An 18,395-nucleotide genomic window follows, 5' to 3' on the forward strand; every position below is an offset into this window, starting at 1 on the left:
TGGTCACTAGTAGTTCACTATATAGGGAATAGGGCTCTGGTCACTAGTAGTTCACTATATAGGGAATAGGGCTCTGGTCACTAGTAGTTCACTACATAGGGAATAGGGCTCTGGTCACTAGTAGTTCACTATATAGGGAATAGGGCTCTGGTCACTAGTAGTTCACTATATAGGGAATAGGGCTCTGGTCACTAGTAGTTCACTACATAGGGAATAGGGCTCTGGTCACTAGTAGTTCACTATATAGGGAATAGGGCTCTGGTCACTAGTAGTTCACTACATAGGGAATAGGGCTCTGGTCACTAGTAGTTCACTATATAGGGAATAGGGCTCTGGTCACTAGTAGTTCACTATATAGGGAATAGGGCTCTGGTCACTAGTAGTTCACTACATAGGGAATAGGGCTCTGGTCACTAGTAGTTCACTATATAGGGAATAGGGCTCTGGTCACTAGTAGTTCACTACATAGGGAATAGGGCTCTGGTCACTAGTAGTTCACTACATAGGGAATAGGGCTCTGGTCACTAGTAGTTCACTATATAGGGAATAGGGCTCTGGTCACTAGTAGTTCACTACATAGGGAATAGGGCTCTGGTCACTAGTAGTTCACTATATAGGGAATAGGGCTCTGGTCACTAGTAGTTCACTACATAGGGAATAGGGCTCTGGTCACTAGTAGTTCACTATATAGGGAATAGGGCTCTGGTCACTAGTAGTTCACTATATAGGGAATAGGGCTCTGGTCACTAGTAGTTCACTACATAGGGAATAGGGCTCTGGTCTATAGTAGTACCACTATATAGGGAATAGGGCTCTGGTCTATAGTAGTACCACTATATAGGGAATAGGGCTCTGGTCTATAGTAGTTCACTATATAGGGAATAGGGCTCTGGTCACTAGTAGTTCACTACATAGGGAATAGGGCTCTGGTCACTAGTAGTTCACTATATAGGGAATAGGGCTCTGGTCACTAGTAGTTCACTATATAGGGAATAGGGCTCTGGTCACTAGTAGTTCACTACATAGGGAATAGGGCTCTGGTCACTAGTAGTTCACTATATAGGGAATAGGGCTCTGGTCACTAGTAGTTCACTACATAGGGAATAGGGCTCTGGTCACTAGTAGTTCACTACATAGGGAATAGGGCTCTGGTCACTAGTAGTTCACTATATAGGGAATAGGGCTCTGGTCACTAGTAGTTCACTACATAGGGAATAGGGCTCTGGTCACTAGTAGTTCACTATATAGGGAATAGGGCTCTGGTCACTAGTAGTTCACTACATAGGGAATAGGGCTCTGGTCACTAGTAGTTCACTACATAGGGAATAGGGCTCTGGTCACTAGTAGTTCACTATATAGGGAATAGGGCTCTGGTCACTAGTAGTTCACTACATAGGGAATAGGGCTCTGGTCACTAGTAGTTCACTACATAGGGAATAGGGCTCTGGTCTATAGTAGTTCACTACATAGAGAATAGGGAGCCATTTGTGCAGCAGACCCGAGGTTGGTACGAGAGCTTCTCGGATGGTTCTTCGTTTGATTTATCAATGTGATTATTGATTACTTATTGGCCGTTGAAAGTGTGGGACCAGGTGTTAGTGGTTGTGTTTGTTTGTGTGTGTGTGAATGTGACGACATGAGCAGAGAAAAATGAACTTTATTTCACAACGACCACGTTGCACTCCACTCCTGACTGTCATGGGGGGCACACCTCCACGCTTTGGGCACAAGGACACAGGAAATGGTATGTTTAGCCAATGGGAAAGGCCCATCTAGGCAGAATACAGTATTTGTTGCCAATCAGACAGCCCCATGTAGGCTGGGTTCTGTATGTCTAGCCAATGGGAAAGGCCCATCTAGGCACAATACAGTATTTGTAGCCAATCAGACAGCCCCATGTAGGCTGGGATCTGTATGTCTAGCCAATGGGAAAGGCCCGTGTAGAAAGTATATGAGGGCAGGTACGGGACAGAGACACACCCGACCTAGAGGTGTGGTCGAGCAGGTTGACAGTATGTGTACACGGCATCACTCACCGCTCAGAGCGTTTAGCTACTGTATGTATCTACCACCTGTCATGTATGTACTTCACCGATGTCACTGGTTACTGTGAGAGTGACGTTTAAAAATGATTTAAAAACACAAAAAAGTGATACAAAATGCAAAACTAGTGGAAGTTCACTGTGACTGGGTCGGCTTTTAATTTAACCAATCAGCATTCTGTTTCCGCGGTGACGGCATTTATATACATACGTGATATTATACATATATATAAATATTTACGAGGGCATGTATTAGTTTATTAAAATGGTATAATAATCAAAATGCTGCAGTGTGTTTATGGCTGATAGAGAATTAAAAAATGTACAATGTCATTTCCTGTTTCCTGTTGTGTTTTTATTGTGATGGGAAGTACTGTTGATGAAAACCTTACAACTTTTCTCTTCTTTAAGTGACTACAATATAACTTATTACAGGACAGAACTTATTCATTACAGGACAGAACTTATTAATTACAGTACAGTACTTATTCATTATAGTACAGAACTTATTCATTATAGTACCGAACTTATTCATTATAGTACAGAACTTATTCATTATAGTACAGAACTTATTCATTATAGTACCAAACTTATTCATTATAGTACAGAACTTATTCATTATAGTACCGAACTTATTCATTACAGTACAGTACTTATTTATTACAGTACAGAACTTATTCATTACAGTACAGTACTTATTTATTACAGTACAGAACTTATTCATTACAGTACAGAACTTATTCATTATAGTACAGAACTTATTCATTATAGGACAGAACTTATACATTACAGTACAGCACTTATTCATGGGTTCCATGTTTCATCACAAACTTGTTTCAATATTGTTTAGAATGTTTGTTTTGGACCGATGCCTGACTGAGCATTCTACTCAATGCATCGTCAATAAGCGCTGATGAAGATTTTCATCAAATGTCCGTTACAGTGGCTTGGAAATACAATGACATTCAACAAGAGGCAAATAATTAGTAGGAAAACCTTTTGTTATCATTTTGATGTCACCAGATTGACTTCAAATGCAGTTAGCTAGCTAGATAAGATTGAGGGGAGGCCACCGGCTTTTAGCTAGCTAACGTTAGCATTGCTAGCTATTTTTTGGACAGAAACTTTGTGTTATGGGTGTAAGATGGCACAGTGATGTTATCTGTTGGTAAATGTTCATTACTGCAACTCTTGTGTTTTACCGGGGTGCTTGAGATACCCGGATGTGTTGTCATGTACTGAACAAGACTGGTTACTCGCATCAATGCCTCTGTCTCGTCATTTAACATTCAAACACTTTGTTAGCTAATGGCTAAAGTAAATCTGACAACATGATAATTGAGGGAAAGTTGTTTCCTACTAAATATTTGACTACTTAAGCAATGTCATCGTATTTCCAAGACTGTAATTTAAACTAAATAGTAGTTAGCCTCCGTCCAGAATGACTGGGCTTCTCACCACTTTAGGGCTCAACTATGGCTCCTCCGATAGAGGACGGCTTGAGAACGTTCATAACAATGAATCCAGAATTAGAAATACTGTCTGGCTAGGATCTGATTGTCAGGGGTATGTGTTATTTTAAATTACTTGTCTGGAAGGGCCCATAGAGATCCGAACGCGACTGCTGAGAGAGAGAGACAGAGAGAGAGAGAGAGACAGAGACAGAGAGAGAGAGAGAGAGAGAGAGAGAGAGAGACAGAGAGAGAGAAAGAGAGAGAGAGACAGAGAGCGAGAGAGAAAGAGAAAGAGAGAGAAAGAGAGAGAGACATAGAGAGAGAAAGAGAGAGAGAGACAGAGAGAGAGAGAGAGAGAGAGAGAGAGAGAGACAGAGAGAGAGAAGGAGATTGTATAATTTATGTTGCTTCTCTTGCTTTTCATGAGAGTGGAGCGTGGTGCGTGCAGCTTGTTATTGGCCAATCATAAGTCATCAAAGCTCCATGTGTGGCAGAATTTAGGAGATATCAACTGAGAAGTTAGGAGATATCTATTTAGAAGTTAGGAGATATCTAATCACAAGATAGGAGATATCTATTTAGAAGTTAGGAGATCTAATCACAAGATAGGAGATATCTAATCAGAAGTTAGGAGATATATAATCAGAAGATAGGAGATATCTAATCAGAAGATAGGAGATATCTAATGAGAAGATAGGATATATCTAATCAGAAGATAGGAGATATCTATTTAGAAGTTAGGAGATATCTAATGAGACATTAGGATATATCTAATCAGAAGCTAGGAGATATCTAATAAGAAGTTAGGAGATATCTATTTAGAAGTTAGGAGATATCTAATCAGAAGATAGGATATATCTAATCAGAAGTTAGGAGATATCTAATCAGAAGATAGGAGATATCTAGTCAGAATTTAGGAGATATCTAATCAGAAGTTAGGATATATCTAATCAGAATTTAGGAGATATCTAATCAGAAGTTAGGAGATATCTAATGAGACGTTAGGAGATATCTAATGAGAAGTTAGGAGATATCTAATGAGACGTTAGGATATATCTAATCAGAAGTTAGGAGATATCTAATGAGACGTTAGGAGATATCTAATCAGAAGTTAGGAGATATCTAATGAGAAGTTAGGAGATATCTAATGAGACGTTAGGATATATCTAATCAGAAGTTAGGAGATATCTAATGAGACGTTAGGAGATATCTAATCAGAAGTTAGGAGATATCTAATGAGAAGTTAGGAGATATCCAATCAGAAGTTAGGAGATATCTAATCAAAGGAAGATGGTGAAGGATCGGCTACAACGGCCAAGAGCCAACAGGCAGGCAGGCTACTACTTCGTATTATGACTGGAGGTATGTGTAACTGTAGGCTGAGAAAGTACACTGCAGCACAGTTAGCATAGCTAGCTAACGGGAGCTAGCTGAACTAACTTCTCTTCCCGGTTTTATGCAGTCCAAGACAGGTACTATGTAATCATATCTGATCCAGTCCAAGACAGGTACTATGTACTCATATCTGATCCAGTCCAAGACAGGTACTATGTACTCATATCTGATCCAGTCCAAGACAGGTACTATGTAATCATATCTGATCTAGTCCAAGACAGGTACTATGTACTCATATCTGATCTAGTCCAAGACAGGTACTTTGTAATCATATCTGATCCAGTCCAAGACAGGTACTTTGTAATCATATCTGATCCAGTCCAAGGTACAGGTACTATGTAATCATATCTGATCCAGTCCAAGACAGGTACTTTGTAATCATATCTGATCCAGTCCAAGACAGGTACTTTGTAATCATATCTGATCCAGTCCAAGGTACAGGTACTATGTAATCATATCTGATCCAGTCAGAGGTACAGGTACTATGTACTCATATCTGATCCAGTCCAAGACAGGTACTATGTAATCATATCTGATCCAGTCCAAGGTACAGGTACTATGTACTCATATCTGATCCAGTCCAAGACAGGTACTATGTAATCATATCTGATCCAGTCCAAGGTACAGGTACTATGTAATCATATCTGATCCAGTCCAAGACAGGTACTATGTAATCATATCTGATCCAGTCCAAGACAGGTACTTTGTAATCATATCTGATCCAGTCCAAGACAGGTACTTTGTAATCATATCTGATCCAGTCCAAGGTACAGGTACTATGTAATCATATCTGATCCAGTCAGAGGTACAGGTACTATGTACTCATATCTGATCCAGTCCAAGACAGGTACTATGTAATCATATCTGATCCAGTCCAAGGTACAGGTACTATGTACTCATATCTGATCCAGTCCAAGACAGGTACTATGTAATCATATCTGATCCAGTCCAAGGTACAGGTACTATGTAATCATATCTGATCCAGTCCAAGGTACAGGTACTATGTAATCATATCTGATCCAGTCCAAGACAGGTACTATGTACTCATATCTGATCCAGTCCAAGGTACAGGTACTATGTACTCATATCTGATCCAGTCCAAGACAGGTACTATGTACTCATATCTGATCCAGTCCAAGACAGGTACTATGTAATCATATCTGATCCAGTCCAAGGTACAGGTACTATGTAATCATATCTGATCCAGTCCAAGACAGGTACTATGTAATCATATCTGATCCAGTCCAAGACAGGTACTATGTAATCATATCTGATCCAGTCCAAGGTACAGGTACTATGTAATCATATCTGATCCAGTCCAAGGTACAGGTACTATGTAATCATATCTGATCCAGTCCAAGGTACAGGTACTATGCAATCATATCTGATCCAGTCCAAGACAGGTACTATGTAATCATATCTGATCCAGTCCAAGACAGGTACTACGTAATCATATCTGATCCAGTCCAAGACAGGTACTATGTAATCATATCTGATCCAGTCCAAGACAGGTACTATGTAATCATATCTGATCCAGTCCAAGACAGGTACTATGCAATCATATCTGATCCAGTCCAAGACAGGTACTATGTAATCATATCTGATCCAGTCCAAGACAGGTACTACGTAATCATATCTGATCCAGTCCAAGACAGGTACTATGTAATCATATCTGATCTAGTCCAAGACAGGTACTATGTACTCATATCTGATCCAGTCCAAGACAGGTACTATGTAATCATATCTGATCTAGTCCAAGACAGGTACTATGTACTCATATCTGATCCAGTCCAAGACAGGTACTATGTAATCATATCTGATCCAGAGAGTTTCTACTGTTAGACACCACCAGAGTGTCTACTGTTAAGTCAAAGATGTGTCTAATTAATCCAAGATGGACCACAGCCTGTTGTTTCCAATGGAAGCAAATTAATCTTAGTGGGCAGAACATGCAAGGAGCAGAGATCAAACATTTCATCGATAAAAAAAATGAGCAGAAATTTGGCCAAAATCCATCTCGCTCCATCTTCTCCCACTGCTGGGCACTGGGCTTCCTCCTCACTACCATATTTGGTAGTGAGTGAAAACGTCAACCCGGATGCTTCACATTTATACATCCTGTGAAATATCTGTCTCATTGTTCAATCTGTAGTTTAGTTACACACTACCAGGGGAAATGTACAAAGCTTTCCAAACTGTGGAGTGGTATCATTTCACAGCGTCTGAACACGCAACAGTGAAATAAAAAAAAAAAAAAACGTAAAACCAAGAAACAACAACACAGAAATCTAAAAAACAGAAAAATGGCAAACATTAAAATCTGCAGCCTTCATTGAAACAAAGTCATGAGGCAGACACAAGGATGGCAGAAAATAACACGGAAAACGTTCACGTTCAAATACAACTGATCGAATGTGGATTTACATACTCTTTTGTAACATTCAAAATATAAGCGTTGTTTTAATAAAATGAAACAGTTTGTTCCCTGACCGGGCCGTAGTTCCCTGAATTGAACCATCAGACTACCATGGAAAGCTACTTGTGTCAGGACAGTTTGACTTTTCACTTCGTTACAAATAGCTTTCCCTGGTGGTCTAGTGGTTAGGATTCGGCGCTCTCACCGCCGCGGCCCGGGTTCGATTCCCGGTCAGGGAACAAATGTTTTTTTTTTTTTATTAAAACAACTCTTACATTTTAAATGTAAAAAAATCAAATGTAAATCCACATTTGATCAGTTATATTTGAAACCGTGTTACTTTCTGCCATCCTTTCGCTTTCAAATTAAAAAAATGTGTGTTCCCTGACCGGGAATCGAACCCGGGCCGCGGCGGTGAGAGCGCCGAATCCTAACCACTAGACCACCAGGGAATGCTACTTGTGTCAGGGCAGTTTGACTTTTCACTTAATTACTTAGCGCTGAGTTACAGCTGGAAGTTTAACTTGTCGCTCTTTCTTTGAAAGAAACAATTACCGCAGATACAAGTTAACAGTATCTTTGCAATGACACATCCAGAGGCTGTGTGCACGGCTTCCACCTCTCAGCACTGTAGGCTTTCTGTCTGGTAAACAAGCTAACTTTAGTGGAAGTTCAGTGACGCTTGTGGAGACTTTTAACGTTAGCTATGTGGTTTACAGCTAGCTAGCTCTGGTCTTTCATCCTTCGGAGTTCAAAGTCAAGCTGTTCCACTCTGATGTTGATGAAAGTCCCGACTGTCTAGCAGAACCAGCGGCAGGAGAGGCCCGGGCGGGTGGAACCACGGATAAAACTCGCCAAAACAGCAAACTCTGTAGGTGGGTCTTCGATGATGAAGACGGGTTGACAGCAGGAGCTAAGGACCAATAACAAGGTATGTACAGCATACATCAAACAAACATTATAGGGGCAACAGGTAGCGTAGTCTGTGTTGTATTACGTTCACTACTGTCATACAGGAGCCACGTCTATCTATCTATATATCTACAGTATATCTATCTAGTTAAATAAATAAAAATGGTCTATCTATCTATCTCAGTCTGACTGTCTAATGAGTCAATGCCAACAGGTAGCGTAGTCTGTGTAGTATTACGTTCACTACTGTCATACAGAAGCCACGTCTATACATCTATCTAGTTAAATAAGGGTTAAATAAATCAAAATATGTCTATCTATCTATCTCAGTCTGACGGTCTAATGAGTCAATGCCAATAGCTAAATGGAGTCTATCAGTCATACCTTTTAGCTGTTTATGTGTCCATCATCATCATAATGACTTTATTGCGTATCTCAGTGACATGTTGTGTCCTGAATGGAATCCTATTCCCTATAAAGTGCACTCGGGGCTGCCAACTTCTGAAGAAAGCTTTGGAGGGAGATTTTGCCTAGGCGGGTCTGTTATAAAGCTCATCTCCTGTAATTCTACGTATTTTTTTCCAAAAACACAGGCCAGGTGTATTCAGAATGATTTGAATATTAAATTAACACTCAAAATTCAATGACTTTGTTACTCTGAGATTTTTTGGGGATGAAAATTTAAAGTATGCTAATATATATATATATATTTTTTTTTTAACATATTTTGTAGGTGGTTTGACACTTTATTCCGACATTAAATGAAATCAGATTGCAAGACAGGCGAATGGGGAAAACAGTGGGAAGGTCCATGTATTGATTACTGTTCTCTATAAACAGTAGGAAGGTCAGTAGATTGATTACTGTTCTCTATAAACAGTAGGAAGGTCAGTAGATTGATTCCTGTTCTCTAGAAACAGTAGGAAGGTCAGTAGATTGATTCCTGTTCTCTATAAACAGTAGGAAGGTCAGTAGATTGATTCCTGTTCTCTAGAAACAGTAGGAAGGTCAGTAGATTGATTCCTGTTCACCAGAAACAGTAGGAAGGTCAGTAGATTGATTCCTGTTCTCTAGAAACAGTAGGAAGGTCAGTAGATTGATTCCTGTTCACCAGAAACAGTAGGAAGGTCAGTAGATTGATTCCTGTTCTCTAGAAACAGTAGGAAGGTCAGTAGATTGATTCCTGTTCTCTAGAAACAGTAGGAAGGTCAGTGGATTGATTCCTGTTCTCTAGAAACAGTAGGAAGGTCAATGGGAACGCTCTGCACAGGAAATACTTATACTAATGGTTGATGGCAGTGGGCGACCAAATCATAGATTGCAGTCTCCTTGTCCAAAGACTGCTTTCAAAGTAAGGACACAAACATTCAGATTTTAGTACATTTTAGGTGAGCTCTCTCTTTAAAATTAGGTCTGGAACAAAATCCTGCTTGCTCTCCAGGAAATGCCACGACGGACGCGGTGCAATTTAGAAGTAGCCCCAAAAAAACCCACAGCGCGCGACCAAGAGTATGTGAGCGAACCAGAGCTGGAGTGGAGCGAGAAGCGGAGCAGTTTACTGCAGCTCGGAGCTCAGGGCGAAGAAGCATAGTAAGATCATCAGAAGCTGATACGCTTCTATGTTGTTCACCACAGTCGTCATATTAGGGATATCTAGGTGAAGTGTCCAACGTTTTCCTGAAAATCGGAAAACATTCTTACTCTGGGAAATCTGTGTGAAATATTTTTATTTCATTTTTTATTTCACCTTTATTTAACCAGGTAGGCTAGTTGGGAACACCTTTATTTAACCAGGTAGGCAAGTTGGGAACACCTTTATTTAACCAGGTAGGCTAGTTGAGAACAAGTTCTCATTTACAATTGCGACCTGGCCAAGATAAAGCAATATAAAGATATAAAGATATATAAATTTATCTTTAAACCAGGTTATGTTACTTTCACTTTTTTTTTTGTTTCCTTCGTTACAGGTTATGAGAATCTACCGTCTGAAGCTAAAGGCAATATCCTTCGATTCAAGGACTGTACCTGAAATGATACAATATCACCGGTGAAGTGTTCATTTAGAAAAGTCCTTATCAACCAGTTGAATTTTTAAAATGTATTTTACTAGCCAAGTCAGTTCAGAACAAATTCTTATTTTCAATGACGGCCTAGGAACAGTGGGTTACCTGCCTTGTTCAGGGGCAGAACGACAGATTTGTACCTTGTCAGCTAGGAGATTTGATCTTGCCACCATTTTGGTTACTAGTCCAACGCTCTAACCACTAGGCTACGCTGAACTGAAGAAGACTTTCTCACTACCGGCAGACTGTCAGAACATCATGTCTAATAGTTATCTATGGGACTGAGATACCAGTGTGGAAGAGCTGGTCATGTCTAATAGTTATCTATGTGACTGATACCAGTGTGGAAGAGCTGGTCATGTCTAATAGTTATCTATGTGGGACTGATACCAGTGTGGAAGAGCTGGTCATGTCTAATAGTTATCTATGGGACTGATACCAGTGTGGAAGAGCTGGTCATGTCTAATAGTTATCTATGGGACTGATACCAGTGTGGAAGAGCTGGTCATGTCTAATAGTTATCTATGTGGGACTGATACCAGTGTGGAAGAGCTGGTCATGTCTAATAGTTATCTATGTGGGACTGATACCAGTGTGGAAGAGCTGGTCATGTCTAATAGTTATCTATGGGACTTATACCAGTGTGGAAGAGCTGGTCATGTCTAATAGTTATCTATGGGACCGATACCAGTGTGGAAGAGCTGGTCATGTCTAATAGTTATCTATGGGACTGATACCAGTGTGGAAGAGCTGGTCATGTCTAATAGTTATCTATGGGACTGATACCAGTGTGGAAGAGCTGGTCATGTCTAATAGTTATCTATGGGACTGATACCAGTGTGGAAGAGCTGGTCATGTCTAATAGTTATCTGTGGGACTGATACCAGTGTGGAAGAGCTGGTCATGTCTAATAGTTATCTGTGGGACTGATACCAGTGTGGAAGAGCTGGTCATGTCTAATAGTTATCTGTGGGACTGATACCAGTGTGGAAGAGCTGGTCATGTCTAATAGTTATCTGTGGGACTGATACCAGTGTGGAAGAGCTGGTCATGTCTAATAGTTATCTGTGGGACTGATACCAGTGTGGAAGAGCTGGTCATGTCTAATAGTTATCTGTGGGACTGATACCAGTGTGGAAGAGATGGTCATGTCTAATAGTTATCTGTGGGACTGATACCAGTGTGGAAGAGCTGGTCATGTCTAATAGTTATCTGTGGCACTGATACCAGTGTGGAAGAGCTGGTCATGTCTAATAGTTATCTGTGGGACTGATACCAGTGTGGAAGAGCTGGTCATGTCTAATTGTTATCTATGTGAGACTGATACCAGTGTGGAAGAGCTGGTCATGTCTAATAGTTATCTGTGGGACTGATACCAGTGTGGAAGAGCTGGTCATGTCTAATAGTTATCTATGTGGGACTGATACCAGTGTGGAAGAGCTGGTCATGTCTAATAGTTATCTATGTGGGACTGATACCAGTGTGGAAGAGCTGGTCATGTCTAATAGTTATCTATGGGACTGATACCAGTGTGGAAGAGCTGGTCATGTCTAATAGTTATCTATAGGACTGATACCAGTGTGGAAGAGCTGGTCATATCTAATAGTTATCTATGGGACTGATACCAGTGTGGAAGAGCTGGTCATGTCTAATAGTTATCTATAGGACTGATACCAGTGTGGAAGAGCTGGTCATGTCTAATAGTTATCTATGGGACTGATACCAGTGTGGAAGAGCTGGTAATGTCTAATAGTTATCTATGGGACTGATACCAGTGTGGAAGTGCTGGTCATGTCTAATAGTTATCTATGGGACTGATACCAGTGTGGAAGAGCTGGTCATGTCTAATAGTTATCTATGTGGGACTGATACCAGTGTGGAAGAGCTGGTCATGTCTAATAGTTATCTATGGGACTGATACCAGTGTGGAAGAGCTGGTCATGTCTAATAGTTATCTATGGGACTGATACCAGTGTGGAAGAGCTGGTCATGTCTAATAGTTATCTGTGGGACTGATACCAGTGTGGAAGAGCTGGTCATGTCTAATAGTTATCTATGGGACTGATACCAGTGTGTAAGAGCTGGTCATGTCTAATAGTTATCTATGGGACTGATACCAGTGTGGAAGAGCTGGTCATGTCTAATAGTTATCTATGGGACTGATACCAGTGTGGAAGAGCTGGTCATGTCTAATAGTTATCTATGGGACTGATACCAGTGTGGAAGAGCTGGTCATGTCTAATAGTTATCTATGTGGGACTGATACCAGTGTGGAAGAGCTGGTCATGTCTAATAGTTATCTATGTGGGACTGATACCAGTGTGGAAGAGCTGGTCATGTCTAATAGTTATCTATGGGACTGATACCAGTGTGGAAGAGCTGGTCATGTCTAATAGTTATCTATGGGACTGATACCAGTGTGGAAGAGCTGGTCATGTCTAATAGTTATCTATGGGACCGATACCAGTGTGGAAGAGCTGGTCATGTCTAATAGTTATCTATGGGACTGATACCAGTGTGGAAGAGCTGGTCATGTCTAATAGTTATCTATGGGACTGATACCAGTGTGGAAGAGCTGGTCATGTCTAATAGTTATCTATGGGACTGATACCAGTGTGGAAGAGCTGGTCATGTCTAATAGTTATCTGTGGGACTGATACCAGTGTGGAAGAGCTGGTCATGTCTAATAGTTATCTGTGGGACTGATACCAGTGTGGAAGAGCTGGTCATGTCTAATAGTTATCTGTGGGACTGATACCAGTGTGGAAGAGCTGGTCATGTCTAATAGTTATCTGTGGGACTGATACCAGTGTGGAAGAGCTGGTCATGTCTAATAGTTATCTGTGGGACTGATACCAGTGTGGAAGAGCTGGTCATGTCTAATAGTTATCTGTGGGACTGATACCAGTGTGGAAGAGCTGGTCATGTCTAATAGTTATCTGTGGGACTGATACCAGTGTGGAAGAGCTGGTCATGTCTAATAGTTATCTGTGGCACTGATACCAGTGTGGAAGAGCTGGTCATGTCTAATAGTTATCTGTGGGACTGATACCAGTGTGGAAGAGCTGGTCATGTCTAATTGTTATCTATGTGAGACTGATACCAGTGTGGAAGAGCTGGTCATGTCTAATAGTTATCTGTGGGACTGATACCAGTGTGGAAGAGCTGGTCATGTCTAATAGTTATCTATGTGGGACTGATACCAGTGTGGAAGAGCTGGTCATGTCTAATAGTTATCTATGTGGGACTGATACCAGTGTGGAAGAGCTGGTCATGTCTAATAGTTATCTATGGGACTGATACCAGTGTGGAAGAGCTGGTCATGTCTAATAGTTATCTATAGGACTGATACCAGTGTGGAAGAGCTGGTCATATCTAATAGTTATCTATGGGACTGATACCAGTGTGGAAGAGCTGGTCATGTCTAATAGTTATCTATAGGACTGATACCAGTGTGGAAGAGCTGGTCATGTCTAATAGTTATCTATGGGACTGATACCAGTGTGGAAGAGCTGGTCATGTCTAATAGTTATCTATGGGACTGATACCAGTGTGGAAGAGCTGGTCATGTCTAATAGTTATCTATGGGACTGATACCAGTGTGGAAGAGCTGGTCATGTCTAATAGTTATCTATGTGGGACTGATACCAGTGTGGAAGAGCTGGTCATGTCTAATAGTTATCTATGGGACTGATACCAGTGTGGAAGAGCTGGTCATGTCTAATAGTTATCTATGGGACTGATACCAGTGTGGAAGAGCTGGTCATGTCTAATAGTTATCTGTGGGACTGATACCAGTGTGGAAGAGCTGGTCATGTCTAATAGTTATCTATGGGACTGATACCAGTGTGTAAGAGCTGGTCATGTCTAATAGTTATCTATGGGACTGATACCAGTGTGGAAGAGCTGGTCATGTCTAATAGTTATCTATGGGACTGATACCAGTGTGGAAGAGCTGGTCATGTCTAATAGTTATCTATGGGACTGATACCAGTGTGGAAGAGCTGGTCATGTCTAATAGTTATCTATGTGGGACTGACACCAGTGTGGAAGAGCTGGTCATGTCTAATAGTTATCTATGTGGGACTGATACCAGTGTGGAAGAGCTGGTCATGTCTAATAGTTATCTATGGGACTGATACCAGTGTGGAAGAGCTGGTCATGTCTAATAGTTATCTATGGGACTGATACCAGTGTGGAAGAGCTGGTCATGTCTAATAGTTATCTATGTGGGACTGATACCAGTGTGGAAGAGCTGGTCATGTCTAATAGTTATCTATGTGGGACTGATACCAGTCTGGAAGAGCTGGTCATGTCTAATAGTTATCTATGGGACTGATACCAGTGTGGAAGAGCTGGTCATGTCTAATAGTTATCTATGGGACTGATACCAGTGTGGAAGAGCTGGTCATGTCTAATAGTTATCTATGGGACTGATACCAGTGTGGAAGAGCTGGTCATGTCTAATAGTTATCTATGTGGGACTGATACCAGTGTGGAAGAGCTGGTCATGTCTAATAGTTATCTATGGGACTGATACCAGTGTGGAAGAGCTGGTCATGTCTAATAGTTATCTATGTGGGACTGATACCAGTCTGGAAGAGCTGGGCATGTCTAATAGTTATCTATGGGACTGATACCAGTGTGGAAGAGCTGGTCATGTCTAATAGTTATCTATGGGACTGATACCAGTGTGGAAGAGCTGGTCATGTCTAATAGTTATCTGTGGGACTGATACCAGTGTGGAAGAGCTGGTCATGTCTAATAGTTATCTGTGGGACTGATACCAGTGTGGAAGAGCTGGTCATGTCTAATAGTTATCTATGGGACTGATACCAGTGTGGAAGAGCTGGTCATGTCTAATAGTTATCTATGGGACTGATACCAGTGTGGAAGAGCTGGTCATGTCTAATAGTTATCTATGGGACTGATACCAGTGTGGAAGAGCTGGTCATGTCTAATAGTTATCTATGTGGGACTGATACCAGTGTGGAAGAGCTGGTCATGTCTAATAGTTATCTGTGGGACTGATACCAGTGTGGAAGAGCTGGTCATGTCTAATAGTTATCTATGGGACTGATACCAGTGTGGAAGAGCTGGTCATGTCTAATAGTTATCTGTGGGACTGATACCAGTGTGGAAGAGCTGGTCATGTCTAATAGTTATCTATGTGGGACTGATACCAGTGTGGAAGAGCTGGTCACTTTTAAAAGACTTGGTAAATGATTACCTTGCCAACAGGACGATTGAATATTATTGCCTTGTAGACAATTATTTCATTTTATTTTTGAGTGAGTTTCCTCCTAATACAGGATGTGGTAGGAGTCCTAAGGGACATCATCATTACACATGTTAATACTTATTTTCTATAACTTTGTTTGAAATACATTTCTTATTGTAACAGAAAGTAGAATATGCCCTTTGTGTTATAGTGTTTAAGGTGTTTAATAATGTCAATGATTATATGCTTACTGCTTTTTTTTATAATGTCTATTTATTTTATGTTTTCTATTGTTTTCTAAAAATACATTTTAAGTATATTTCTTTTTTTTAAATGGTCTGGGAGGGTGTAAGAATATTTTGAAGATAAATACACAACCCAGAGACAGAGTACAAGAGGTCAAAGGAGGAGAGTCAATAGAATACTAACAATCAAGGGAAATTATTGATTGAGGAAATTATTGATCCGTGGTTCAGAGACATGGGAGGAGTATGTCTTCTGAAATATGATACTTGTTATTTGGCCATTGGCTAGTTTTATTGGAAGGAATTCTAATTGGTCAACCACAGGCTAGGGCTGGGTTATAAAACTACATGCTGTCCCTTTGTTCTGTGGAGAGAGAATCACAGGAGAGAATCACTGAGAGAATCTCTGAGAGAGAATCACTGGGAGAGAATCACTGGAGAGAATCTCTGGGAGAGAATCACTGGAGAGAATCACAGGAGAGAATCTCTGAGAGAGAATCACTGGAGAGAATCACAGGAGAGAATCACTGAGCGAGAATCACTGGAGAGAATCACAGGAGAGAACCACTGAGAGAGAATCACTGGAGAGAACCACTGAGAGAGAATCACAGGAGAGAACCACTGAGAGAGAATCACTGGAGAGAATCACAGACAGAATCACTGAGGACAGGGGAGAATGACCATCTACCTCTCAGCTTATCATCTATTATTTATCCTCTTTGAATAAACCTATTTTCCTTCCCCTGATTTGCTTAAAGAGTAAACATCAACTGCTAACAAGTTCATAAACCATGTGCCATGGAATCGGTAGAACATTGAAAATCTCTTCCCAACTAGTTTGCAATCTATATGGCACAGCTGTAAAGCTTTTGGTCATTAAATGAAACTGGTAAACTTTTGTATTTATCACAATTTTCTTTAACCATTTTTGGTCTTTAATGCCGACAGACAAGTTCCACTTTTATAGACAATATTACAGACGCACAGACAGCACATTGAACAAACAAAACAACCTTCACATTATGAACTGGAATTACATTGGTTTATTCATGAACTTGTTGTTGAAAACAAATGTTTGAATGGGAAGATACTGTCACTGGCAACCATGGTTACAAGGAGGGTAATACCATAATATAATATTGTTGGGTCTGTAGAAAATTGAGAAAATCACCACAGAAAATTATAACACAGAAAGTGTGAGAAAAACAATTAAATGCATCATTCTAACATTGCCTAAAATGATGAATAAGACACTAATGAGATAGACCTGCACGATAAAAATGCAGACGTACAATTTATGGCATATATGACGATAAAAGGTTGAGGAAAACATTAATTTACTTTTCTCAACTTTACGCAAATCACAAGCGGCGATCGCTGGGCAATGACCAATCATATCGAGTGGTTCCCGTGACGATGACCAATCATATCGAGGGGTTCCCGTGACGATGACCAATCATATCGAGTAGCTCCCGTGACGAATCTGACGCGATGAGACCCAGGACAGGAGACTTTCTCCAGCAAAGATGGCTGACAACAATACCAGGACGGAAGCAAATGTAATTAATGATAAAATCATAACGATTCATACTAAAAATGTAGAGTTGAGAGGAATGTGTTAGCTAGTTGGTGTAGAGACAAACGAGTATGCATATTTGTTTTGTTTGTCATAAAGTTACTTACGAAAATCGCTATTCAGCAAGCTAGCTGACTAGCTAACATTAGCCAGCTAGCTGACTAGCTTTATGGGTGTTGTGACATGAGTATGAAATTTTAATTCTGGCTGTTTAATGTTTTAGGGACTCCTGAAACAACCAGCAAACCAGGCTGTCGTCTTGTGAAACAGTAGATGTAAATAATCTAGCTAGCTAAAGCATTTACTGCAAAATGAATGGACCGTTTTGTAAGCTTGCCTTGCTGATATTTACAATGCAGATGAAGTAACGTAGCTAGCTATTTTCTTGCTTCTTGTGCAGTGCAGAATAAAAATATCTGTATGCCTATACATGTGTAGCCGATCTGTGTATGAACCCTAAAACGTTTGGTATACAAATTAGTTCAGAACCTAGCTATGAACCTCAGCTTTCCTAGCCTGTTGTATGAACTTCAAAACAGTCTGAAGGACACTATGGATTGAGTAGAATATAATATAACGTTGTGCCAAGGATGCAAGTCGTATATACATGTAGTTATTACCATGCATGAGATCCCCACATTGTAGCCTGTACATTTAATATATTCACTGATCATGTACTCTACCTTGGCAAATAAAAGGCGCAGTTCAGGTAGGAATGTCTTTGAGATGGTTCTTCAGTCGTATCCAATACCAGGAGTATCAAATTCCAGTCTTTGAATGATGCCGTGTCTGCATGTATGTATTACAATTATACACTTCAACAGTGTTTACCAGTCTTGATCCTGGGACATCAATGGTTTACACATTGTAACTATGCAATAGACCAGAAACATGATTTAACTAGTTAAATACTGATTTGTAATTCATATATGCAGAAATAGAATTTAAAAACAGTACACTACACCTCCTATACATCATGTAAATACTCTGAACACCGGTTCATCTCCATATGTAATTTCCTTCATCTGCATTGATCTGATAAACACAGGACAGGTGTAGTATTTCATCACA

At 40.4% G+C, this 18,395-nt stretch overlaps 1 long non-coding RNA gene and 2 other non-coding genes across 3 annotated transcripts; 2 read left to right on the forward strand and 1 right to left on the reverse strand.

Annotated features, from left to right (window-relative positions):
* The first annotated feature begins 7,474 nt into the window (after positions 1 to 7,474).
* trnae-cuc lies at positions 7,475 to 7,546 on the forward strand. The gene has a single exon. It is a non-coding gene; the product is annotated as a tRNA-Glu (tRNA).
* Positions 7,547 to 7,687: 141 nt separating this feature from the next.
* On the reverse strand, positions 7,688 to 7,759 carry trnae-cuc. Its single transcript has one exon. It is a non-coding gene; the product is annotated as a tRNA-Glu (tRNA).
* A 9,467-nt stretch (positions 7,760 to 17,226) lies between these two features.
* On the forward strand, positions 17,227 to 18,032 carry LOC118936854. Its single transcript, XR_005034307.1, has 2 exons — positions 17,227 to 17,307; positions 17,548 to 18,032. It is a non-coding gene; the product is annotated as an uncharacterized LOC118936854 (long non-coding RNA).
* Positions 18,033 to 18,395: the final 363 nt, after the last annotated feature.

Source organism: Oncorhynchus mykiss, chromosome 10 (genome assembly GCF_013265735.2).
Source record: "Oncorhynchus mykiss isolate Arlee chromosome 10, USDA_OmykA_1.1, whole genome shotgun sequence".
Classification (NCBI taxonomy): Eukaryota; Metazoa; Chordata; class Actinopteri; order Salmoniformes; family Salmonidae; genus Oncorhynchus; species Oncorhynchus mykiss.